The 26,030-nt window shown below is 42.7% G+C and overlaps 1 long non-coding RNA gene across 1 annotated transcript in view; it reads left to right on the top strand.

The window, feature by feature from the left end:
- The window catches only part of LOC131495862 (uncharacterized), an 83,686-nt gene that overhangs the window by 47,916 nt on the left and 9,740 nt on the right, over window positions 1-26,030 (top strand). The window contains exon 6 of the long non-coding RNA XR_009254165.1: window positions 21,231-21,361. This is a non-coding gene — a long non-coding RNA (uncharacterized LOC131495862). The remainder of the gene's footprint in view (window positions 1-21,230; window positions 21,362-26,030) is intronic.

The following is a 26,030-nucleotide window of genomic DNA, read 5'->3' as shown; positions in this document are numbered from 1 at the left end:
AAGAGGGACGGACCATTGGTTATCCAGACGGAGAAGAATAAAAACACATCACACACAAAAATCAATTGTCAGTGCATTAAAAAGCTCTACATGAAAGCAAAAATGTAATACATTTATAAGGAAATATAGGAAAGCATTTCTGATTTAAGGGCTAAGGAATGATTCCTTTGACAATGTATAAAGGGAAAAACCATAATGGAAAATGGTGGCACATTTGACTACACTAACATTAAATTTTAAACTGACTTTTTTTGAAGAATGTCTCCATAAACAAAGATTAAGAGAGACACTGGGAGGGAATATTGGAAACCGACCATTGATAAAAGCCTCGTATCCAGAGTTTAAAAAAACACTACAACTCAGCAAGAAAAAAATAGAAAATAGGCAAAACATAAAAGGATAGTCATTAATTACCAATAAACACATAAGAGATGCTCAAGGTCCCCAGTCACTGACAAACTACAAATTAAAACAACCATGAGATACCATTACTCACTCATCATGTTGACCAAAATTTTAAGTCTGATCAAAACAAGTATAAGCAAGGATAATAGACACAAATCCTCCCATACTACTTTGTACCTAGTTATGACCACTTTGAGTCAGATTCCACTTCTAGGCATATAACCTATTGAAAGTGTCACATCAGCATGGGAGATTTATAGAAGAATGTTGATTGCAACACTGTTAGTACTCGGGTAAAAAAGGGGAAATGACCTAAATGATCATCAGGAATGGACACATAATTTATGGTATAGCCATACAATGGAACATCATACAGAAATTTAAATGAATGGACTAGAATTACATGTATTAACATGGATAAATCCCCAAAACATAATGTTGAATGACAAAAAGCAAATGACAGAAGAATAGAGATGATAGGATGCCATTTGTGTAAAACTTAAAAGCATATAAAACAGGGCGCCTGGGTGGCTCAATGGATTCAGTGTCTGACTCTTGATTTCAGTTCGGGTCATGGTCTCATGGTTTGCGAGATGGAGCCCCTGTCCGGCTCTGCACTGTCAGCTTGGGATTCTCTCTCTCTCCCTCTCTCTCCACTCCTCCTGTGCTCGCTCCCTCTTTCTCTCTCCCTCAAAATTGAATATGTAAACATTTATAGAAAGCATGTAAAACAAAGATCAGAGAAAGACAACTATCATATGACTTCACTCATATGAGGACTTGAAGACACAGAACAGATGAACATAAGGGAAGGGAAGCAAAAATAGTATAAAAACTGGGAGGGGGACAAAACATAAGAGACTCTTAAATATGGAGAACAAACGGAGGGTTACCGGAGGGGTTGTAGGAGGTGGAATGGGCTAAATGGGTAAGCGGCTCCTGAAATCATTGTTGCACTGTATGCTAACTAATTTGGATGTAAATTAAAAAGGTAAAACAAATTAAACAAAGATAGACACATAAGACACCTACATGAGGAGTAGTATAGAACATGAAGGAGGGTGACAAACATCAGATTTTGGATGATGGCCACCTGTAGGATGGCTTAGAGAAGGGGTGCACAGGAGACTTCAAGTATAGTTGTAATATTTTATTATTTAAAAAAATAGTAAATAGGTCAAAATGTTAAGGTTTGATAAAGTTAGGTGGTGGGCACCCAAGTGTTCGTTATGTTATTTTCTCTCACTTTGTCCCCCTTTACAGGATTTTTTAGACTATTTTTAAAAATTCTAAATTGGCTCCTACTTCCAACACAAAGGAAGATGAAGCATAACTGTTTGCCATTAAAGTGCTAATATATGACCTGCCACCTCCTTCCAACAAACCAGGACAAGTGTCCCTAGCACCTGCCACAGTGCATGGCTCCAGAAGGGCTTGCAGTAAATGAAGATGGAAAAAAAAATGAATGGATGAAAGGGGCCTATCCTTAGAAATGGAGGCCTGGTCATATGTTCACTATGCCTTTTTCTGTCATTAAATCACACTCCGAGAGTCATTTTCCTCCCATCCATCTCACTCAGTCTGAGTTGCCATCTAGTATAATAATTCGGGGGGATTACCTTTAGGGACCATTGCTTGCATTCAGTCCTGGCTGTGCTCTGAATTCATTAGTGTTTTTGCAGCATTGTGCATTACTCAGAAGAATGATCCTCTCTCAGATTAAGGCATTGCTGTCTCTGTCATATTCTAGTAATAATAATAACCAAAAGCAAACGTGAGGAAGTAAAATCTCCAGGGAGGCCTTTCTCTTCAATTAAGGAGTTCTAATGCATCACAGTCCCACCATACATGTGACTCAGTTGTCCTTTATAAATGCAGGGGGTGTTTCCTTTTGTGGCTCTGCTGCTGTTTCTCCTTCGTGTCTCTCGCCCGGTGCTGCTGCTTCTCTCTGTACATGCAGACAAACATATGTGAAATAGATGACATGGGGAATTATACCCGTTTATTGACCTAGCCAGCTTGCACTTCTAAGATTCTTTTGGTGTCATCCTAGGAAATATAATATGGTAGCTTAATTGGTTGGTAATGGTGCTAATAAAGGTAGAGTCTTAAGTTCTATCCCCTAAAAGCCAGAATGATTTTCTTTGTTCAGCAAGATACAGAGGACATCTCAAATCTTGGCAAATGTATCCTCATTTATATATGGCAGATTGGACAAGGCAGGGTGGCAAGAATCATGTCAAATGTGCCACTACCATCGGAACTCAAAATTGTCCCCACCCTGGTGAGTCTGTGGATTCCTTTTATGAGGAAAGGAGAGTATCTTAGTGGTTAGAAAGGGTTAGTAATGTCCCAACTCACCTACAAACGTGAAACTGAGGAAGTGGTCTGGGCTGAGATTCCCACCTTGTACTGCTGAAGAGTAGAAAATAGATTTGGTCATTCTTACTTGCGATGTTTCTGAATCTGAGTATTCAAAGAGAAATAAAAGGTGACAAACTCAAGCAAAGAGAAATTTGGGCTGAATCTCTGGGGAAAGAAATCACAGTGAAATCCATTAGACTGTGTAATAGTTTCCCAAGGGGAATGACATAAACCTCATAGTTTTGCAGTCGTTTAAATGTAGACCAATCCATGCATTTCTGAGAGACCCCGGGGAACAATCTTGCACTGAGGAGAGAATAGGGAAGGTGATAGGCCAGATGACCTAATAGTTCTTTTTCAACTTAATTTCTAGGATTGTGGGATTCTAATTAAAATGAACTATATTGCCTATTATGAACCCATTACATTAATATTCGGTAAGGTCTCCAGGCAAGCCAAGGGAATTTCAGCTTTTTCTTATTTCTGGAGAGCTAGAGTCCACGAGCCACCTTAACCACGTTGTTGGTGCCCATGCACTGACTTCTCTACCAATAATGGTCAACTTAAAGTCTTTAGAAGAAGTTAAAGCACATACTATGAATGAACATTTTATTCAAAGCAATCCAATGATATGAAAAGGATGCCTTGATATGTGTCATGACAATAAATATCGTGAGCCGGCTCTGTGATGGAAGCAATTGCCACCAAGCAACATCTGGGATGAAAATCTGCTTTCTCACATCCAGCCCTGACTCTTCCTTTCAGTTTCTACCAAAGCTTGAAAAGGAATATTGATCACTGGAGAAATCATAGTATTTCTGGGTCGGAGGTCCTGCCATCATGGAACTACCCAGTTTTCCACTGACATTAGCCTCATTTCCTTGACTGTCCTCCAGAAATGGACTCCAGTGAGGAAACTCAGGGAAGGCCATTAACAGGCTGTCCAGGGCTGGTCTGAGAACACCAGCCAAGGGACAGAGGGCACTGTAGCCTCCAAAGTAGCAATAGTAGGGCAAATGGAAGAGAGTGGTGGTTCAGTTGCCCCATGTGGTGTTTTAGGTAAATACAGCTGATGCATAAAAGAAAGAGTGGTAAGAAAAGAAAAAGAAAAAAAAAAAAAAAAGGAGGAGTGCCTGGGTGGCTCAGTCAGTTAAGCAACCAACTCTTGACTTCGGCTTAGGTCATGATCTCACAGTTTGTGAGTTCAAGCCCCACATGGGGCTCTGTGCTGACAGCATAGAGTCTGCTGGGGATTCTGTCTCCTTCTCTCTCTGCCCCTCCCCTTCTTGCTCTCTATTTCTCTCTCTCAAAATAAATAAAAATAAACTTAAAAAAATTTTTTAAGTAATAAAATATTTCCTATGATTTAAAAAAAAGAGTGGTAACATATAGCTAGTAAACTATTTTATCAGACTTTCTTGAGGATCCCCAAAAGGTTCTTGATGGTCCATAGAACTCTACAAACAGGAAGTAGACATTGGCATGCATCAGAGAATATTAAGATATACCTATTTTAAATTATAAGCTGGTCTCTAATTAGCCTGCAGAGAGGTTTGTTTGTTTGTTTGTTTGTTTTTTAATGTTTTATTTCTTTTTGAGAGACAGAGAGAGAGAGAGACAGGGCACGAGTGGGGGAGGGACAGAGAGAGAGGGAGACACAGAATCCAAAGCAGGCTTCAGGCTCTGAGCTTCAGCACAGAGCCCGATGTAGGGCTCAAACTCACAAACTGTGAGATCATGACCTGAGCTGAAGTCAGATGCTTAGCCGACTGAGCCACCCAGGTGCCCTGCCTGCAGGGAGTGTCTATGGAAATTGAAGATATCACTCTTCAATAGCACAGGAGTAAAGCATCAGGTAGGGAGAAAAACTGGAAGGTCCCTATTCCTTCAAGAGTCAGTTGGTGTCACCTCACTATGACATTGTCCCTTACTCCTTTGGGCAGATTCCAGGAGCTCTCACTTCCATTGTAATATTTCTGGTATGTAGTTAACAGTGTACACATCCATATCCTACAGAGAGGGGAGAGACTGCATCATTTTATCTATTTCCGCCAGAGGATAGCTCAGTCCCGACATAGAAGGCTTAATAATTAATAAAAACATGTTAGGTTATTATAGTGATATCTTAGAACCTTGATTTCTTTATCTATAAAGTAGATTAGTAATATTAACTCAGATGGCTGTTGTGAGGACTAAAATGCCAGAACAAAGTCCTTAGGACAGTGCCCAGCACTTAAATAACATGCAGTTCTTTCTCCCACATTTTTGGCATGGGAGGGTTTTTATTTCTGGTTCTGATAAACTACCCAGGCCCAAAGTGTTTCTTAAAGCAGCAAATAAGGTTGTGGTTTAATTATGTGTCCAGATTACGTCAGTGTTTTCTACCCTAAAAGCGTGATAGAGGTTGTACCAGCTCCAGCACAAATTTTGGGGCATTCAGCCTTTTTCTTATCACCCGCTTGGCCAGATGTACACCATGAATAAGGGAGATTTCTGAGATGGTCATACTTGATTCAATTTCAGACACCCATGAAATAAACTTGGAGAATGAGTGAGTAACTCATCAGTGATGATAACAGTGGAGATCGGAAGGGGGCCCTGTTTTTGTGGATCATCAGAATTTCACCCTTGCTGTCCCAGAATACCTTCAGGCCTTCCCTGAGAACTCCCCTAGAGGTATCTTCACTCTTTTTTCTTGCTTTATTTCTACAAAACAAGAAGCATCTAGAGGGTGACTTGTGAAGGAGGTTTGTGTGGTCAAAACACCCTGGAGCGCAGTGGTGGGTCTGCGGAGCCATCCTGGGACTGGTCAGCAGGAAAGAGCACACGGAATGGCCTACTTCCAACCAAAGCCGAGATTCCACTTTCCCACCAGCTCTGAATTCACCTCTTGCAGGTGCACTGGCGTCACCTCGCGGCCTGCAGGTCGGTCCTCTCAGATGACCTCTGACTGCTGCACTGGGCACTGCACCTACAAGAAGCAAAGGAGGCCAAGAAGAGGAAGAGGCGGGTGCTACCAGCACCCAGTTGCCGCCGAAGGCACTTGCTCTGTTGTGAGCCCAGTACCGGGTGATGCATCGGTCCCTTCCGCCCCAAGCGCCATGCCTGCCTGGGTCAGTCATCTCTGGGTTCCCGATTCTTCCACATTTCATCTCCCACCCACGTGAAGTCTGTGTTGTCCTGGGGTCAGGGAGCAAGGGCCTTCCCTATTTCTTGCTTGTAATCCCAGTTGAACTCCTGACTTCTGATACTGATTCTCCTCTGTAGGTTTGCCCCCTTGGAGGCCAGAAAGTCTCCTCCTCCTGCTCTTTGCCCCACTGCTGGCCATCTCTGGGTGCGCGTTGTCATGCACAGTGTGCAACGGGAGCGGTTTCTTTGCTCCTTCTTGATTCTCGTGCTTTCTCTTCCTTCTTTTTAAAACATTTAGCTGCACTCAGAGTTTTCCGAGCAGCACTGAGACACCCCATGTCCCCTTGCTCCCAATGACAGTCTCATGGATCTGTCATAATGCATCTCTCACAGCGTCTAGCACCGGCCAGACACTTGGTGAAGTTGACCCGCATGTCTGAAATGGGACGTTGCTGAAATGGTAACGGAGCACTGTGTGGGGTTTATACGCTGGAGGGCTTTATGTCAGAGCAGGGTTTCTCAAACTCGGCGCTAATGACATTTGGGGCCAGGTAATTCTTTTGTTGTGCGGCTCTCTCTCCTGTGCATTGTAGGATTTTTAGCAGCATCTCTGGGGTCTACCTCCCCCAAGTTGGTTGTCCTCCCAGATAACCAAAACTATCTTCTCCAGGCACCGCCAAATGTCCCCTGGGGGCAAAATGCTCACTGCCCAGAACCCTGCATGAGGCTTCTACCCCCACTTTCCTCTGATGGACTTCTAAATGCTAGAAGGTGCAGGTCTGCTCTCTGGGGCCGTCCAGCGATTTGAAGGACACCCTAATTTATTTGAGAGATTGACGCTCAGCTGCTGAATATGCCGGAGGGGAGTGAAGTGGTCTCATAAAGAGGCTTTCTCATAAAGACTTCTGATGAATCCTCCTGTTTCCTGCCGGCTCAGTCTATCGAGCCTGGGTCCTGACTTCTGAGCATCCCCTTTCAGTCGTGTCCTCCCCCCTCGCTCCCCTCCCTCACCACCCGCCTTCAGTGCTCTGGGCAGCTGCGTCCTCCATAATTCCTCAGTATCCCTTCTATATCCACGTTCTCTCTTCCTTTGATTTGTTAAAAGACTCTTGTCTGAAGGTACCTCTCCCATTTTCTACATCGTTGTAGGTCTATACTTACAATTTTGATGTCATTACAATCGATGGTTGTAATCAGTTCTCTCTCCCTGGTCTCAGGAGAGAAAGAGAAATTAACCATGTGGAGCTGACTGGTCATCTTTGACCAGAAGTCATTCCTCCCACTGCATTTGAATGCCCCTCATCCGTCTCCCACTGGATGCATCCTGGACTTTTCCTCTCTCCACAGCACATGACACCCTATACTAGGATTGGCCGTCTTTGTCAGTCCTCCTGACTGGACTGTAAGCTCCTTGCATTCAGGTAGCATGGTTTTTCTCATCCTTAACATCTCCAGTGCTGAAAAGAAGGGCTCACAGTACTTAGCACATGCTCAGTAACAGATTATTGAGTGCAAGAGTAACTTCAGCCTAGGAAAAAATTCTTTAATTTAAATTTAGCAGCAGTCTTCCTTGAAATGAAAGAAAGAAAGAAAGAAAGAAAGAAAGAAAGAAAGAAAGAAAGAAAGAAAACAAGAGACAAATGGTTTTGAACTCCTTGGGCATGCTTTTTCTCAAGGGGCATATCTCTGCTTTAGTTTGTCAAAACCAGCATTCATGGGGGCTCCTGGGTGGCTCAGTCGGTTGAGCGTCTGATTCTTGGTTTCAGCTCAGGTCAGGATCTCACTGTTCATGGGATCGAACCCTGCATCAGGCTCTGTGCTGACAGCATGGAGCCTGCTTGGGATTCTCTCTTTGCTTCTCTCTCTCTGTCTCAAAATAAATAAATAAACAGTAAAAACAAAACAAAACAAAAACAGCCCTGCATTCAACCTCAGGTTTACTAGAATATGGGACTGGGAAGCTCCTGGTCTGTTAATGATCCACTCACTGTAATCCACAGTGAGATGAAGCCCAGTCCTCTGACATCCTGGTTGGCATATGCTATGAGGATGTTACCACGACACGAATGCTGCAGACAGACAGACCCTGACATACAGACAGCTTTTTCCTCACAGGATATTGATGGTATCCCCTTAGACAGCCATGTAAATACAAACAAAGCAGGATGAGCTAAGAAGATAAGGTGCAGATATCACCTTCTTTGTATTACAGTTCCATAACATGATCTGGGAGCCAACCTAACGTTATGGAAATCACTCGGAAGAATCAGACCATCTTTTCTTCCTAGGGCACTTTTATGTATGCAAAACCATACGTAAAAGTCAGCTTCGATTACTACTTATTGACGTGTATCACCATTCATTTTATTACCTCTTCCCCGGGACTACTGACAGACCTCAGGACGGTTATTTTACAGTTGGGGAAGCAGAGGCATAGGGAGGTTTGGTAACTTGCTTAAGGTCACGGTTTAAATTGGGTGTCGGGGGGCGCCTGGGTGGCACAGTCGGTTGAGCGTCCGACTTCAGCCAGGTCACGATCTCGCGGTCCGTGAGTTCGAGCCCCGCGTCAGGCTCTGGGCTGATGGCTCGGAGCCTGGAGCCTGTTTCCGATTCTGTGTCTCCCTCTCTCTCTGCCCCTCCCCCGTTCATGCTCTGTCTCTCTCTGTCCCAAAAATAAATAAAAAAACGATGAAAAAAAAAAAAAATAAATTGGGTGTCGGGCTGAGACCAGGAGGCACAGATCGTGAATAGCCGGTTCCCTTGCTGAGAAGCGCTGCCGCTCTGGGGTCCGCTGGGCGGGGTTCGCCTCACCTTTGTTCGCCCGGCAGACAAAGTGAGCCACCTGGTAGCTCTCCCAGACCCCCGGCAAGAAGCAAGCTTCTGAAGAGGGAGCCAGCTCCCTTTTCTGACACATGTCACATCTCTCACCAAAGGGAGAGCCCCACTGCTGCCCGGATTGTCCGTGGGGGCATGTCACAGTCTAGGTGGCATATGAAAGACAAAAAGCTCCCTGTCAACTGCCTTTCACTCTGCAGAGACACAGCCCCGAAAGTGTGAGACGCCACAGCGCATAGTAATCAGGAGGAGCGTATGTGAGCATTTTTAAGCCACGGGCTGTGCATGAAAACAGCGGCCAAAAGGAAGTTCGGTCAAGGTTTAAGAGGTGGGTTCTAGGCTCAGAGGCTGTGACTGAATCAGTAAGACCGTCTTGCCTGCCTCCATCCAGCCCTCCCGGCCCACCTGCTCCTCGGTGAAGCTCTTTGCCGTTTCCTGGGCCCAAGCCCCTCTGTTCTGCAGCCCTTGAGATGGGGCGAGGTGGGGGAGGGGAAGGAGGTGCCCCCACCACCTGGAGAACAGGGAGGGATGTGCAGAGCGACCTGGGATCAACAGTCTGAAAACTAGAAAACAAGGCAAGAGTTGGAAATAAAGTATCTTCTGGCCCAGTAGTTTTCAACCTTTCACAAATGCCATATCCTCTTGGGCAGCTCCATGTCTAGAAAGTACATTTTTTTTTTTTTTTTATTGAGCTGCAGTGCTGTCTCCTGAATATCGCTCTTTTTTTTTAATTAAAAAAATTTTTTTTGTTAACGTTTATTCATTTTTGAGAGAGAGAGAGACAGGGTGTGAATTGAGGAGGGACAGCGAGAGAGGGAGACACAGAATCCGAAGCAGGCGCCAGGCTCCCAGCTATCAGCACAGAGCCCGATGCGGGGCTCGAACTCACTGACTGCGAGATCATGACCTGAGCCAAAGTCAGAGGCTCAACGTACTGAGCCACCGGATGCTCCTGAATATCACTCTTTTAAAAAGGTTCTTCTTCCTTCTTAGAAGAGATGAGAGGGGTTTCTTTCATGTCAAGGGAACTTCCACCCTCTTGGTCAAGATTCCTGGTGGATCCTACTTCTTTACGTCATCAAGTGGAATAGAATAAGTCCTTTTCTGCCCTCGGGCCATTGTCTGGGTGCTGGTGACCGCTCACTGGCCTGTAATTCTTGCATTTCCTCCTCCCCAGGCGCCCGTTCCCAGCCCCTGAAGCCAGGGCCCTGCAAGGCACGCGATACACTCTCCAGTCTGCTTCCAATGTGGCCAAGTTGTTCTCTCTCACTATTGACAGCTTTTGGCCTGAAAAAGCTAAATCCAGTACAAGATTTACATAATAGTTCAAGACAACAGAGGATTTGTCACAGGACGGCACATGATTAATTGCCAAATAAACCACAGGGACAGCCTCATGGCTACAGGGGTCGAGCCTCCTCGGGTCCTTTCTGGAAGTAAGCAGGGCACGCATCGTGAACAAGCATAAATGAACAAGCTGGCTGAGAGGAAAGATTTCAGAGCAGACGGAGGAAATTAAGTGATGTGCCTCTAAATGGCCCATGACCAACTGGACCATGCAGGAAATATTGGGCCGCAAAAGGATCTTACCATTTTAATAAGTCAAAAACCAGTTGAATGTTGATCATTTCATATGGTTCAGCTTAAACATCATGGTGTTTGATAAACGTTTTTATACTCACATGAGGAGTTAATATGGCTCTTTCTGTGAAGTAGAAGATAAATCTGGACCATGGTTTTTATCTCTCGTTTGGTTACCGGTACTGACAGCTAATATTTGCCACATCCTTTCTACGTCCCTTACGTACTACATAAATTGTCTCATTTCAAACTTACAACTCGTGAGTTAGGTAATTTTTATCCTTATTTTATATAGGAAATCCAGTTTGAAAAGGTTACGTAACTTGCCCAAAGTTACGCAGCAAGGGGTTGGTCAGACTCTACCAGGGCTCATGCGGTTCCAGAGTCCACACTTGTAATGAAATAGCACTTCACAAGTGTGCGTCCGCTCACGTGTTGCTCAAACCCCAGCTGCCCAGTCAGCTTTCCTATTTATAGTTGATGTTTAAGAAATACTTATTCTGGGGTGCCTGGGTGGCTCAGTCAGTTAAGCATCCAACCCTTGGTTTCAGCTCAGCTCAAGATCTCATGGTTTTGTGAGTCGGGCTCTGTGCTGACAGTGTGGAGCCTACTTGGGATTCTCTCTCTCTCTCTCTCTCTCTCTCTCTTTCTGTCTCCCCCTCTCTCTCTCTGCCCCTCTCCCACTTCACTTTGTCTTTCTCAAAATAAATAAACTAAAAAAAATTTTTTAGAACACTTATTCTCTTTTTTAATGTTTATTTTTGAGAGAGAGAGAGAGCAAGTGAGGGAGGGGCAGAGAGAGAGAGAGAGAGAGAGAGAGAGAGAGAGAGAGACAGAGAATATGAAGCAGGCTCTGGGCTCCATGCTGACAGCAGAAAGCCTGATTTGGGGCTCAAACCCATGAACTGTGAGATCATGACCTGAGCTAAAGTCGGATGCTCAACTGACTGAGCCACCCAAGCACCCCAGAAAATACTTACTGAGGGGCATCTGGGTGGCTCAGTAGGTTAGGTGTCTAACTCTTGATTTCGGCTGAGGTCATGATCTCACAGTTCATGAGTTTGAGCCCTGCATAGGGCTTTGCGCTAACAGTACAGCACAGGGCCTGCTTGAGAGTCTCTCTCTCCTCTCTCTCTGTCCCTCCCCACGTACATGCTCTCTCTCAGAATGAACAAATAAATAAACTTAAAAAAAAAAAAGGATACTTACTGAATCAAACTAAATACACACGTTTGAAAGTTCAGTCATTGTCCTTCTTCCAAAACACATGATTCTCACACATGGACATTTGTCTCTCATGCAACCCATTCACCACTTTTCCCTTTCCCTTTCTCAGTTATGGGGTGTCTCTGACCCTCATTTTCTCTTCCCATAAACAAACATTTAGTGAGTAAATACCGTGTGAAAAGTACTGTCCTGGGTATTCTTTCTCACGTCTTTAATTTCCACCATTAAAAAATGATTATATACACACATATGTGTTTATCAACACCCGCTGTGTGCTAGCCCCTAGACTCTGAAGTCATGGAGACGGATGAACGATGTCTCCTGCTTTCCATGAATGCAGAGTCAAGCAGAAGAAGTAAACCACAACCCATAGAAAGTCCATGTCCAACAGTGTGGATTGGAGCTAAATAATAAAAGAATGCATGGGATAGACAAGATAGAGTATATGGAGAGGTAATGACCTCAAGGGTGTTGCGGGGACTTCCCAGAAAGAGCTAAGCCCCACTGTTCTGTAACTCTAGGGCACGTAGAACCAGGCATGTAGTAGATATCCGATACATTTTTATAAACAGAATCACACTGACTAAACATAAATTTGGAGAAAGACATGACGTGGAACGTGGCTGGAGGGTTTATTCGGCTCAACGGATTTTTCTCTGCTGTGCAGTGAGGAATCCTGAAGAAGGTTAAATGGAAGAGCATGGGATCGGATTTGCTGGATGTGTGGCTGGTACCAGTGATGTAGAGAAAGAGGTGGACGCAGAGAAATGTGCTGAGTGGACACTCCTTGCAGGTCCGGAGCTGGGGCCAAGATTGGGAGGGGGTAACGCAGTGAGGAGCAGAAATGCATGCCATGCTGGGGACTAGGAAAGAGAGGCTTCTTCCAGGGCCACCATCCTGACCCTCAGGACTTCTCTGACTTCTTTTTTATTCAGAAATCTACGTTTATATCCTACTTTTAAAATTTGAGATGGTTTCCAAACAGAAAGATATGTGTAATAAATTTATTAAAATAAAAACAGATTTGGGTGCCTGGGTGGCTCAGTCAGTGAAGCGTCTGACTTCAGCTGATCACGATCTCACGGTTTGTGAGTTCAAGCCCCGTGTCAGGCTCTGTGCTGACAGCTCGGAGCCTGGAGCCTGCTTCGGATTCTGTGTCTCCCCCTCTCTCTGCCCCTCCCATGCTCATGCTCTATCTCTCTGTCTCTCAATAATAAATAAACGCTAAAAAAATTAAAAAAAAACCAGAATGCATATATATCAGATTTCATATATCTTATATATCAAATCTATTATTATGTCAAGCAAAATAAATATACATGATAAATATTTATTCTTATATTAAATATAATAAACATATTACATATGTATATATATGTATATCAGAGAGAGAAAAAGATACTAAAACTGTGGCCTAAACAATTATTACTACCATTTCTGAGCATGAAGTTTGGCCCTAAGCTTCCAAGCAGCCAAAGCAAAACAGTACATCCCAGAGCTATTTACTCCTCATGGTTTTTTGAGAGAGACACTTTCCTGACTAAATTCTGAGCGGAATTTCTCAAAGCAGACCTGATTCGAGGTGCTGGCATCAACCCCACCTCCATATTTCCTTCAGATCTGTCCTCTCCGTAGCCTCGGAGGGCTCCTATCTGGCTCTCCCGTCTGGAGCCGCAGCCTCAACCCAAGCGCTGAAGGAGATACAGGCTCTGACTCTGCACTGTCTCTGACCTGTTGCTTGTAGTTATGTTTTAAGATCGTGTCCCCAGTCCCCGTCAGAAATGGGGATGAGCCACAGTGCACGCAGGCTCGTCCCGTATTTTCTGGAAAACCGGTACTGAAGACAGTGCCCGCTGTTTGTGCAGCACGTACGGAGGTGAGAGCCCGCTCTCGGTAAGATGGCGTTTTAGCAAAGGCGGTGCAGCAGGGAACCAAACCGATCCTGTTCTGACCCTACGGGGACTTCATTTCTGTGGGAGGACAGACGACACACGAGTTTCTTACGGTAGGCGGTGGGAGGTACTGGAAAGAAACAGCTGGGTAAAGGCAGTGAGTGCTGGCTTAGAGAAGGCTGCTCAGGGCTCAGGACGCTGCCTTTACGTGGCTCAGCTGTCGCCTGTCGCTGCATTATCTGGCTACCTCACCTTTTCCTTAGCAACGGGACACAGAATAAACACTACAGAACTAAATACCTTTCACCACGTTGACCACTAAGGATGGGAGGAAAATGTTCTGCTACTATTTGAGGCCGACACTTTTGCCAAAATGTTCATAACGAAAATAACGGTTCATACCAGTCAGGTCATTTCAATGGTAAATCTAATCTGAACTTATGCTACTGAATCCAAGCTCTTTCTGAATTCCCTTCCAGGGTGCCAGAATAGCACCATTTATGCGGCACTTATATGGGCCATGCCCTCAACATGTATTAGCTCATTGAATGAGATTCTTGGTAATCAGGAAAGAGCCAGCAGATGGTCAGGAAGCTGGGCTCGGGAGCCAGACTGCTTGGCTCTACATCTGGACCCAAAGAATTCCTAGCTGGGTTATCTTAGACAAGCTATTCAACCTGTCTGAGATTGTCTCTAAAATGGGGGTAGTGTACTATAAACTGTAAAAAAAAATAAAAAAAAAATAAAATAAAATAAAATGGGGGTAGTGATAGTAAATACCTCATAGGGTTGTTGTAAGGATTAAATTAGTTAATAAATGTATGACTCTTAGAACATATCTGGTATAAAACAATTAATAGGTGTTTGTTATTATTATTATTATTATTATCATTATTATTCCAATTTACAGAAAAGGATATTGAGGCTCCAAGAGCTTAAGTAACTTGCCCCCAAGGTCATACAGGTGGCAATTTCAGAATCTATACCTAGTTTTTTCTGACTCCAACCTCATGCTCTTCCTTCTGTGGCCTCCTCTGTCACTATTAATAGAAATTAATGTTTCCTCTGAGAGATCTAGGTCCAAAAACAATAGTAAGGCAGTCAGGCTCACTCACGAGAAATGGGGATCATATATTGTACTGGTGAATGATTAACAATCTTTATCAAGCACTATTGTGCCCAAAGCCTTCCAATCAATAAACAGTGGTAAGTCAATGCAAGTAAATTTTCTCTTTGCCTGATTATTCACCTAATTCCTTCATGTCTTTGTTTGCATAATATTTGCTGAGCTGTGGGGGATTCACAGAAACAGATGAAATAATCCTGCTCTCAGGCTGGGGGAGGAAAAGAGCAGAAAACATATACAAATGACAAACCAGTTGAGAATCTGCTCGGATGATGAAGATGATGGGCTTAGTCATAATGGGGCTGGAATGAGAAGAGCATTCTTGGTCCAGGGTGGGACTGGTCACAAACAGTCTGGTGTAGGCCCCGTGCGAAGTGGCCAACATTGCGCATTCTCTGAATGATGATGTCAATTCTCTGAAACAATGATGTCAAATTTAAGACCTAGAGAATAAAGGTATACTGAATAAAGCTCCCTGCAAAAACATTACTAATTCAGTGCATGTTTTGGAGGTAAACTTTTTTTTTAAGATTTTGGTTTTTTTAGGGGCGCCTGGGCAACTCAGTCAGTTAAGCGTCCGACTTCAGCTCAGGTCATGATCTCGTGGTTCATGAGTTCGAGCCCCCCATCAAGCTCTGTGCTGACAGCTTAGAGTCTGGAGCCTGCTTCGGAGGCTCCTCCCCCATTCGTGCTCTGTCTCTCAAAAATAAATAAACATTAAAAAAAAATTTTTTTTAATAAAAAAAAAGAGTTGTTAACCAGATGTGGTTGTTAACTAGATCACTGAAAGTATAAAAAGAGAATTTTACAGTTCCATCGAAGTAGCAACTGCAAGAAGCAACTCCCACCTCCAAGCCTGGGAGAACAGGGAAAGAAATTGGAATTATTAAAACTTTGAGGCTTTGAGGATTCCCTGGAGACCGGGACCCAGACCTCTGAGCGGGGGCAGCTGGTTCATGCTGGCGTCCCTTTGAGGGAAACAATGAGGCTTGTTCTGCCAGGGTTGGAAAAATTGCAAACGGGATTCAGCTGCTACTTCAGGAAGGCAAGGAAGTGTTGCTGGAGCATTGCTCACAGGAACAGGAAGCAGACAAGAAGCCAGAAAGTAGCAGACAGGAAGGAGCAAGTCCCTTCTTCCTCCTTCCGTCTTGCAACTTCTTTCTAGTGCTCTCTTTGGCAAAGCCTAACATGGAACCAACTGGCAACACAAATATGAATACAATACGGGGATGAATATGGCATCGTCATCCCTTATCTTCAGCCTAAAAAGGAAAACAGACCTGGAAACCAGAAAGCACAATGAGTATGTGTGATACCAGAAGACTGTGCAGGTTTAACGGGAGCACTGATTAGGAGTAATTCTACTTAAAGGAGTGGACAGGAAGGACTTCCTAGATAATTCTTCGGCTGAGCCTTCAAAGGTGGGCTTTGTTGGCCAGGTAGACATGGTCACTGAAAAGAACATTCCACATGAGAGCAGCCTGAACAAAGGAATGGGATGCATTCAGAGATCATGAAAATAATTCATCCTGGCTGGACTGTGAGATAAGAAATGGGGGGTGTGATAAGAGATAAGGTTCATGAAGTAGATGGGTCAGATCATGAAGATTTTTCTATCCCAGCCGAATTATTTGAGCCTTCTTCTAGAAGCAGTGAAAGATTTAACCTATGCCAGTACCATTAACAGAATCGTGCTTATCAGAATTGGTTACTCTTGATTCATTAGGGAAAATAGGCTACAGGAGAGCAAAGGAGGCCAGTTAGGAGACTGTAATATTCCAGTTGTGCAATGGTGAGAACCTGATTAATGGCAGTAGTAGGCATAGGGTGGTGGACACAGACAGGGAGAATACTAAGGGAGTGAAAATGAAAGAAGCAGGAATTGCAGTGAGGAAAAAACATAGGCATCTGGGTTATTGGATTAGGTCACTGGATAGATGGTGGTGTCATCCTCCAAGATGGGAGGCCAAAGAGATTGCTACAGGTGAGGGAAGAAATTAAAAAGATAATGTCATGATGTAAGCTCTGTACACATGGCTTTAATATTTCAAGTGATGAGAATATTATTATTTACAAGGTAGTTGAGTTGAACTCATCTTTTTTTTTTTTTTTTTTTTTTTTTTATTTATTTTTGGGACAGAGAGAGACAGAGCATGAACGGGGGAGGGTCAGAGAGAGAGGGAGACACAGAATCGGAAACAGGCTCCAGGCTCCAAGCCATCAGCCCAGAGCCTGACGCGGGGCTCGAACTCACGGACCGCGAGATCGTGACCTGGCTGAAGTCGGACGCTTAACCGACTGCGCCACCCAGGCGCCCCGAGTTGAACTCATCTTTAATAGGACTCTACAGTCCAGATGACATCAACTGCTGCCTTCCTAAAGAGGTATTATTTCTCACTAAAAAGATGGAAATAGTTCAGTAATTCCAGGAAAGATCTCTGAGATCTTTGATACTTACAGAAGATGTGCTCATCATTTCCCATATTAAAATGTTTTCCCTCCTGTCCACGTGATGATGTTGAGACCTGTGTTGGCGATATGGCAGATGACCACAAAGATTGCCATGTTAATGGATTTGTCCTGGTGCTTAGTAACTAATTCCTTAATGTGATTTCTGACCTGAAATCTCCCCTTAAGTAGGTGTCCGGGAAATTATTTTTGTAATATTTTACTTTGTGCCTGAAGTGAATTCAAATCTCAGGTGATGATGTTATTGCTATTTTTAAATTGTTGGAAAGAATACCTGTTGGGTTTTAGTCAGTTACCGTCGTGATTATGATTAGAGCCTATATTTTTCTTTTTTCCATAACTTCTGTGTTGATATAGCAAATATACACATAGATATCATAGAAAGCTAGCACTACAATAGAATTGCTCTTTTTGAGGATCTCTAGGAGATCTCCTTTTATTCATTCAAATTCTCTTCCTTTAAATGCAGTATTATTGCTTGAAAGGGAGAGATGAGGAAATTCATGGGGTCTGTAGATGTCCCAGAAGCACCAGGGGGGCCATCTCATCTGTCTTTTCCCTCTTCCTTTCTGACTTCCCTTCACATACATTTTCATCCACTCACCCATTTGGGACTACTCTCTCTGCGAAGCCCAGCTCAGAATCACCTCTTTCTCCCCAGTTACCCAAGCCCACAGCAATCCTCTAAGCTCCCACACCATTAGGACTGTAATTCCTTTAACCCTTAAGTGTCAATATTGGGCATGCTATAGCACCTTTCCATGTGCATAACCTGTCTTCCTAAGTAGAGTATAAATCTTAGGAGGACAGAGACTTTCTCATTTACCTCTTTATGTACTTAGTGCATACATTGCTTTAATGATAACCTGGACATCTCTGTTATTCCAGGCTAAGCCCTAGAAGTCATCAGATATTTACTTCATAGGTAATTTCTGTCCTTCCCACTATTTATACTCATGCTTCCTTGTAGCTCTTAGAGAATCTTGCCTCAGTACTCAGCTTGAGTAAGATGCTTTCTTTAATCACTCTCTTCATCTCATTTATTTCTCCCCATAGGTGAGACTCTTTTTAATTTGCACCATATTTATTAACTCTCTGTCTCCCAGTGATACAGCACGCACATCTCAAGGCTACACACAGCCTTGATAAACGGGATACATGAGTGCTCTCAGAAGGCAATGAGCTGCCATAAAAGTTAATATGTTTAGTTCATAACGAAAAAATCTTCCTCCACACAACAGTAGCTTTGAAATTGGCATATTCACTTTATGACCTTGTTTATTAACCAAAATGATGCCTTGCTTGATCTCTGAAATTTGTTTAGGGTCATTAGGAAAGGACTCCAGAGTGTCACTTACTGAAAAACGCTAGCCTTGTACACAAACCTTGGAAATAAAGACTAAGAAAAATGCTGTTTTTATTTCCTCTAGGGTGTAATTTCTACTCTCTACTCAGTTAGTATCTGACTATTTCTAAAGTAGTTTGCATTTGCAGATTTTCCAAGCCTCTCAGAAAGACTGTATTAGTTTATCACCCCTGCTTTGGAGAAGGGGGCACAATTACCGATGGTAGAGACTATTTGGGGACATAATGGTTCCTTAAAAAAGTCACCATCAGAACTGAGCTCCCATACTACACTATTGAACATTATTTTCCTTTTTAGGTAGTTCCCTCTGCCCTGAAAAATTAGAAGAGAAGTGTACTCTCCTCCCTATCTTGTGAGTTGCTGACTGTCAAGAATGGAAAGAATTTGAAAAAGCAGCTGAGAAAATGTGAGAAAACCTGTTTTCTGATCACTATTTCTATATCCTCAGGTGCTTTATCTCTGTTACAGAATGGTGAATGGGAAAAATAGAATTGTTTGCTAATTCTTCCTTACATTGGCATGGCCACAAACCCCCTACTCAACACCACTTTGCTGTCACAAACATGATATCTTACCTTTGCTTCGAACCTTGGCTTTTAGCTAGATTTTTCCCCCTCCACTTATATTTTAACTGAACATTGCCTATGTGCCAGAGGATGTGGTAGAAGATTATTTTCCAATAAGGATGTAAAATTGGCACCATTAACTATGTTAGTGATGCCTTCTGGGCTACACCGACACCATTATCAATTTGTAGCTATTCAATGATGAGGTTGAATTTGCTAAATCCCGGGGTGGTTTGAATTTCAGAGAAGGTTGATCAGTGGCTCAGTGTTGTCCTGGATGACCTGATTTTTCTGTCTTTCAAGGGGAAGCGTCATCATAAGGCTGTCTTCCCTCATGGTGTCAACATGGCTGCAGCAGTTCCAAGCTTCAAGTCCACACAGCACACCAACCAGAAGAGAGTACTTTTCTATCCAAGCATTTTTAAAAAGGCTCTGTGGCCACGTCTGAGCTGACTGGGGTTAGGCTGATGGGCTGTGCTGATTGGCCTAAGCACATAAGAACCTCTCCCTGGTATTTTACCTGTCTATAGTACTCATTTCTTTTTTATTATATCCTGTCACCCCAGGCCAGTCTTTATCATAGCATGCCTGGTTACTTGAGAATTTCTCACCTAAACTCAGAGATGTCTCTTCTCCATTCAGTCTATATTCACTTATTTAGGTGTTGTTTGCATTTCTCTTCTATGTTATCCCCTTTTCATCTTTATTCTTCTTCGTTGACATGTCCTGAGATTCTATTTACATTTCACTATTCTTTCCAGTACAGATTAGACCTTCTCTCTCCTGCTGGCAGAATTATTCCTCCATCTCCTTTTTTTCTCAGCAAGTTTTCCTCAGCCACCTGCTAATTCCACCTTAGTACTCCCAAAACACACTCATCCACCTCTACTCACCCATCAAGATATAAAAATCTCATGCCAGAACACAGATAAATGGCACCAAGACTAGACATTCCATATTGTAGACTTAAATGTGAACTGTATTTACACTTCAAAAATGGCTGTTATGTTTCTTCCACTTTATTACCTTTGCACCTAAAATCTGACCAGCACTGGCTCAACATCTCTTTTCAACAAGTATGCAAATCAACAAAAACCCAGATGTTTGAATTTTGAATTCAGGAGCTTGAATGAAACCACAAGTCTCACAGTGAAACCTAGTCAGTAAGAATAGAATGCAATGTGGAGTGTGTAAATTATCTTGGTATTCCAGTAGCCCTGAGGAGGTGAGTTGTTCATTTGATTCTCAAGATTGGGACCATCCCTCTCAGAGTCTTTGACTCCTGACAGACATTTTTGGTGACCAGACATTTTTCAAAACTTATCATTATTATTATTACATAGGAAATGCTCCATCCGTATACTTTTCTGATTTTGGCTCACTTCAGTCAGTGAATTCTTCCCAAGAACACTTTCCCAATCATTCCAAAAGCAGTTCTCTGAAAAATCTATTTTAGAGACATAGTTAGAAATGATAGAAGTCAAGAACCTGTTAGAAAGAACAGATGGTTACATTCTGTGAGAAACAAATGTTTTAAAAACTTCTTCTATTCAAAGCATTAACCAACAGATACTGGCCCAACTCCTAGTTGTTGCTGGGACCTCTGTCATTTGGTTCTTTGCTAACATTGATATGAAAGATTTTGGTTCATTGTAAAAAAAAAATCTTTATTAATCCATTAAGATACAATGTTGTCAAACAGGGGCTTGAATGGATGTATGAATGGACAGACAGTTGGATGGACATGCCATAAAGCAAATAACCTAAAATATTAATGGTAGAATCTAGGTGGTGTGTTTATGGGTGCTCACTGTCTGATTCTTTTAATTTTTCTATGTGTTTGAAATTTTAAAAAATGTAACGATGGAGAAAAAACAGGATGCTCACCAATGAGATGATTCAGATTAGCACATTAGTATGGACAGACCATAGAAAGATGCCTATAAGCAATGGGGAGAAATCTATATAAACACAGGCATTATGGGGAAAGGTTGGCAGTCACTGGGCAGAATAAGAGGGAGGTTAACATCAGATAGTTCCTGTGAGAGACTATCAGGAGGTAGACAATAGAAACAGCCAGTGGAGGATAAATTCTATTCAATATCATTTCTTATACTACTATTAAATGCCCCTTTTCTGAATGTTGCAACAAAAGGGAAGAGAAAGCCCTGACTCCTGTGTCAGGTGCTTTGCCTAAACTATCTCCTTTACTTTTTGTAGCATTCGTGAAACCACGTTTTATAGTGTTTGTTTCCTTTTTGCCTTTACAGCATCCCTTACCCCATTTTCAGGTAAAATCACACCAGTTTTCCTTGGGAGATGAACTCTCCATCACTGAATGAATACTTGATGACCTACCCTACTGAATTAAAGGTGTGGAAAGTAACATGAGCCAGACCAGGTAGGCACCCTCTCCTGGGAATCTGAGTCTTGAGCAGTCAGCCGCGGATGGAAGATGGTTGGAACTGACAACATGGAAGCCTTGAAGAATGCATTCATTAGTTGTTACTATCTCCACAACTCCCTGGAATCCGGCCATTTTGATTGGCTAGTGTTGCTTCTGTTGCTTGCAAAAAAGAGCTCTAACTAGCTGAGGCAAGGCAGTTCCCATTTCAGAAATAAGGAAACCTAAGCTCAGAGGGATTAAGTGTTTTGGCTCAGATCATCATTTGATATTTGTCACCAAGTCTCTTTGATTTCAAAACCTGTCTTCTATACTTATTCTACCATGCTTTCTCAAATGCTGCAGACTGGATTCAAATCTTGTCTAGCTAGGTAAGTTTGGGAAAGCTGTGTACCAATTTCTAAATGCCAATTTCCTGATCTCTAAAACAGAGTAACAATAGTCATGCATACCATAAAGTTATGGTAAGGGTAAAATAAGTAATTTGTGTGAGAAGTTTGGGCACAGTGCCTGGAATATAATAAGTGATTAGTAAAACAGAGTAACAATAGTCATGCATACCATAAAGTTATGGTAAGGATAAAATAAGTAATTTGTGTGAGAAGTTTGGGCACAGTGCCTGGAACATAATAAGTGATTAGTAAATGTTAGTTGCTCTGATGATGATGGCAATGATGATGATGGGATCAGTGAGAGTTCCAGCAAGAAAAAGGGGATATTTGAAGAGATTAATAAAGGGACTACTTAGAAAAGTAAAGGCAAGTTTAAGGAGACCCAGAAAGGGTTAGGTGAAGGACCCCAGGAAACTGTAGAAACAACAGCAAGCTGTAGATCCAGGCTGCCCAGCATGGGCTGGGATCTCTAGCTATGTTTCGAAAATAGTGGCTGTGGCAAATGTAGTCAACTGTAGCCCTGCAAGGAAGGAGGCAGAAAAGTAAATCCCCTGCCTTTTCTCTCCCAGCTCATCCTCTAATCTTCCGCCAGTGCCTTAAATTGGCCAAACCTAGCCAGAAGCCAGAGGACAAGGAAGCCTGGTTGATGCTGTCTATAAAGATCAGCTTCTCAGGACACAAGGCAGGGTGGAGAAAAATGGAAACACACTTTCACCTTAAGCCACACTTTGCCTCAGCATCCTTTCATCTGAGTAAAAAAAAACTTACATCCTCAATACAGAGGACCCACAGCTACCATTCATTGTAGGAGATATGAATTTAGCCAAAATCCCACCTAAATGTCAGATGTCAGCCATTACCAGTGCCTTTTATATAAGGTTTCAGAGAAATAAAGGGGAAAAAATGACTAACATAAAACAGTTGCACAGTGCTGTTTCTGAGGCTAATGTGAGGACTAAGTTGAGAGGCATGGCTTCTTTCATCTACCACCAATTCTATGTTCTCTAACCTCTAAACTGGATCGGGGTGCTTATATGCAAGAAAGTTTTAAGACAATTTGGGGGTTCAGAGTTCTTTGTCTTTTCTGCATCTGCCCAAATACTCCCAGCCCATGTTTCAAAGGTAGGCATTATTTTTTTTTTTTTTTTTTTTTTTGAAGGAGAGAGAGAATGTGTGAGCAGAGGAGGGGCAAAGAGAGAGGGAGACACAGAATTTGAATCGGGCTCCAGGCTCTGAGCTGTCAGCACAGAGCCTGACGCAGGGCTGGAACTCATGAATGGTGAGATCATGACCTGAGCCAAAGTCGGACGCTTAACCAACAGAGCCACCCAGGTGCCCCTAGGCATTGTTTAAAGCTGCCAGAGAGGTTTTTAAACTTTCTACTTATACCCTGACTGTATCTCCAAAGCTTTAAATCAGTACTTTTAGCTGTGTACATTATTTAGGACTGACAGAAAAAGCCAACGCACCCCACTGTCTTGAAAATTACCATTGTCATCATAGCACCTAAGGACCACAGCTAAATGATTTTTTAATACCTTGCCCTTCACCTACATGGCATTCCAATCTCTGTTACTAGTAATAATTTTAATAATATACTATGGATTATACATATTCCATTTTCTTACATCAAGAAAGTTCTATGTTCTGGAGTACCTGGGTGGCTCAGTGGGTTAAGTCTCAGACTCTTGGTTTCTACTCAGGTCATGAATTCATGGTCTGTGGGTTCGAGCCCCACATCCGGTTCTGCAGCTGACAGCATGGAACCTGCTTGGGATTCTCTCTCTCTTTCTCTCTCTTCTCTGTGCCCTTCCCCCCACTTGCACTGTCTCTCTCTCAAAATAAATAAATAAACTTAAAAATAAAAGAAGAAAGTTCTATGTTCTCATCGAATGTGTTAGCAACCTGTATCAGTTTCCTATTGCTACTATAATAAATTACCATGAACTTATTGACTTAAAACAACACATATTTATTATCTTACAACTCTGTAAGTCAAAACTCTGAGACAGGTCTCACTGGGCTAAAATCAAGGTATCAGCAGGACTCTAGGGAAGTATCTCTTTCCATGACTTTTCCATTTCTAGGGACTGGCTGCATTTCATGGCTCATGACGCCCTTCCATGTCCAAAGTCAGAAACAGCTGGTCAGTCTTTCTTACCTCACACCAGTCTGGCACTGATTCCTCTTCTGCCTTCCTTTTCCACTTTCAGGATCCTTGTGATTACATTGGGCCCACCCAGGATAATCTTCCTATCTTGAGGTCAACTGATAGGCAACCTTAATTCTATCTGCCACCTTAACTGTCCTTTAACACCTAACATGTTCACAGATCCCAGGGATTAAGATGTGGACATTTTGGGGAGGACGTCCTTCTGCCTTCCACACGATACAATCCCAATGTACAGTTTGGGAGATCTATTTCTTGAGGCCATTCATAGTGGGATCACTGCATCAGTCTGGGTCCTGTCAGAAAAGAAATAGCACATTTAAAAGTGATGATTGGAGGCACCGGGGTGGCTCAGTCGGTTAAACATGTTCAGGTCATGATCTCACAGTTCGTGGGTTCAAGCCACACGTCAGGTTCTGTGCTGACAGCTAGGAGCCTGGAGTCTGCTTCCGATTCTCTCTCTCCCTCTCTCTCTGCCACTCTCCCACTCATGCTCTGTCTCTCTCTCTCCCTCTTTCTCTCTCTCTCTCTCAAAAGTAAATAAACATTAAAAATTAAAAACAAAACCAAAAGCCATGATTGGAAAATAGTTAATGAAGAGGCAAAGATGTGGGCAGGGTTAAATGAAATCAACAAGGGATAATAAAACTCCCTAAGTACAATAATAGCAGAAAGGGGCAAGGATTGGAGGAAGCAATTACCAAAGCCAGGTAAGGGCTATGGCCTTAGGTAGAGAAACACAGCCAGTGCCAAGTCATGGCCCAGGAGGGAAGGAGCCAGGGGAATAAATACCCTAATCTCTCTTTGCTTCCACCCTTTGATCTCCTCCCAGAACGGTCCATGGACTAAACCTGCCCAATCCAGAAGGCAAGGGAGCAAGGCTATGTGGCCAATAAAAATCAGTAACTCAGGACACAGAGCAGGTGGAGAAAGGTAAAGGACTGGTCTGTTGGGGCAGACTCTACACACATACTATTTAGTTAAATAATTCTTACTGGAGGAGAAGTGGAATCTACCACCCAGCAGGACATTCGTATTTTAAAGTAGCCAGTTTAGCCCAAATTAATCCCAAATCCCAAGTGGAATTTATGGGGAAATTTTTTTGAGCTGCAAGGCCTAAAGGAAGTCCTATGTGTGAAATTGCACTATAGGACATATATATTATACAACTAATACAAATCAAGAGGTACCATATATACACAGAACTATATGGAACAGGGAGGATTTCATTGGGTCACAGTGATGAAGCACTGATCCAAAGGGTTTAGCCATGAAGGAATCATAACTTTCCTATCATTTCATCAGGACTTTATGGGTAAACATAGAGGTGGTCGTCATCACATCCTGGACAAAATGTTAGTCTGGCAGGGTATGTGGTTTATATATCGCTTTTCATCTTTCCAGTGGTTTACCCAGATGCCATTTTTGCAATAACTCCAATGAAGGTATAGGTCCAAAAGTAGGGAAAGCAAAGAAACCATTATATGTGTGTCAGTCACTCACATGCCATGTTCATGAAAAAAATTACAAACTAAACAAATAAAAACCACCAGCTTGGCTGAATACTGGCTCAGGGGAAAGAGTTTTCCTCACAGTGGAGAAATTTCTAGTGAAGGAGAGAGACACAGTTGTAGAGGAAAGTATATTTTAGCAAATGGGAAAATCTTCCAAGGAAAACTCAATGCAGAAGAAATTCTTTTTCCTTCCTCAAAACACAGAAGGCTATAAATTCCTGCCTCCAAAATGTCTGGAAGGAAAGGACCTCACAGAGAGCAGTTGCTCTCTTTTTCAAAGTGAAGTTCAGGAAGAACGGCACATCCAAGGCCCTGCATTACATTGTCTATGGAATAATTTCATTGGTAAAGAAATAGAGCATTTAGACATACAGCAACTGAAGTCTGGATAATTGAGGTCAAGGTAATCTTCTTCACTTGATTTTTTTTAAAAAAGGTTGAGAACAATACATGCTTCTTATTCTGAAACATTTAAGCAGTACAGAATAATATAAAGTGAAAAGCAAAAGTTTTCCCTTTCTTTCTCCCTCTCTTGACTTTCCTCCTTCTTTCCCTTTCTCCCCTCCACCTCGAGATCTCGAGATCTTGAG

Source organism: Neofelis nebulosa, chromosome 15, assembly GCF_028018385.1.
Source record: "Neofelis nebulosa isolate mNeoNeb1 chromosome 15, mNeoNeb1.pri, whole genome shotgun sequence".
Lineage (NCBI taxonomy): Eukaryota > Metazoa > Chordata > Mammalia > Carnivora > Felidae > Neofelis > Neofelis nebulosa.
The sequence above is the reverse complement of the archived record's forward strand: the minus strand, read 5'-3'. Positions and strand labels throughout refer to the sequence as shown.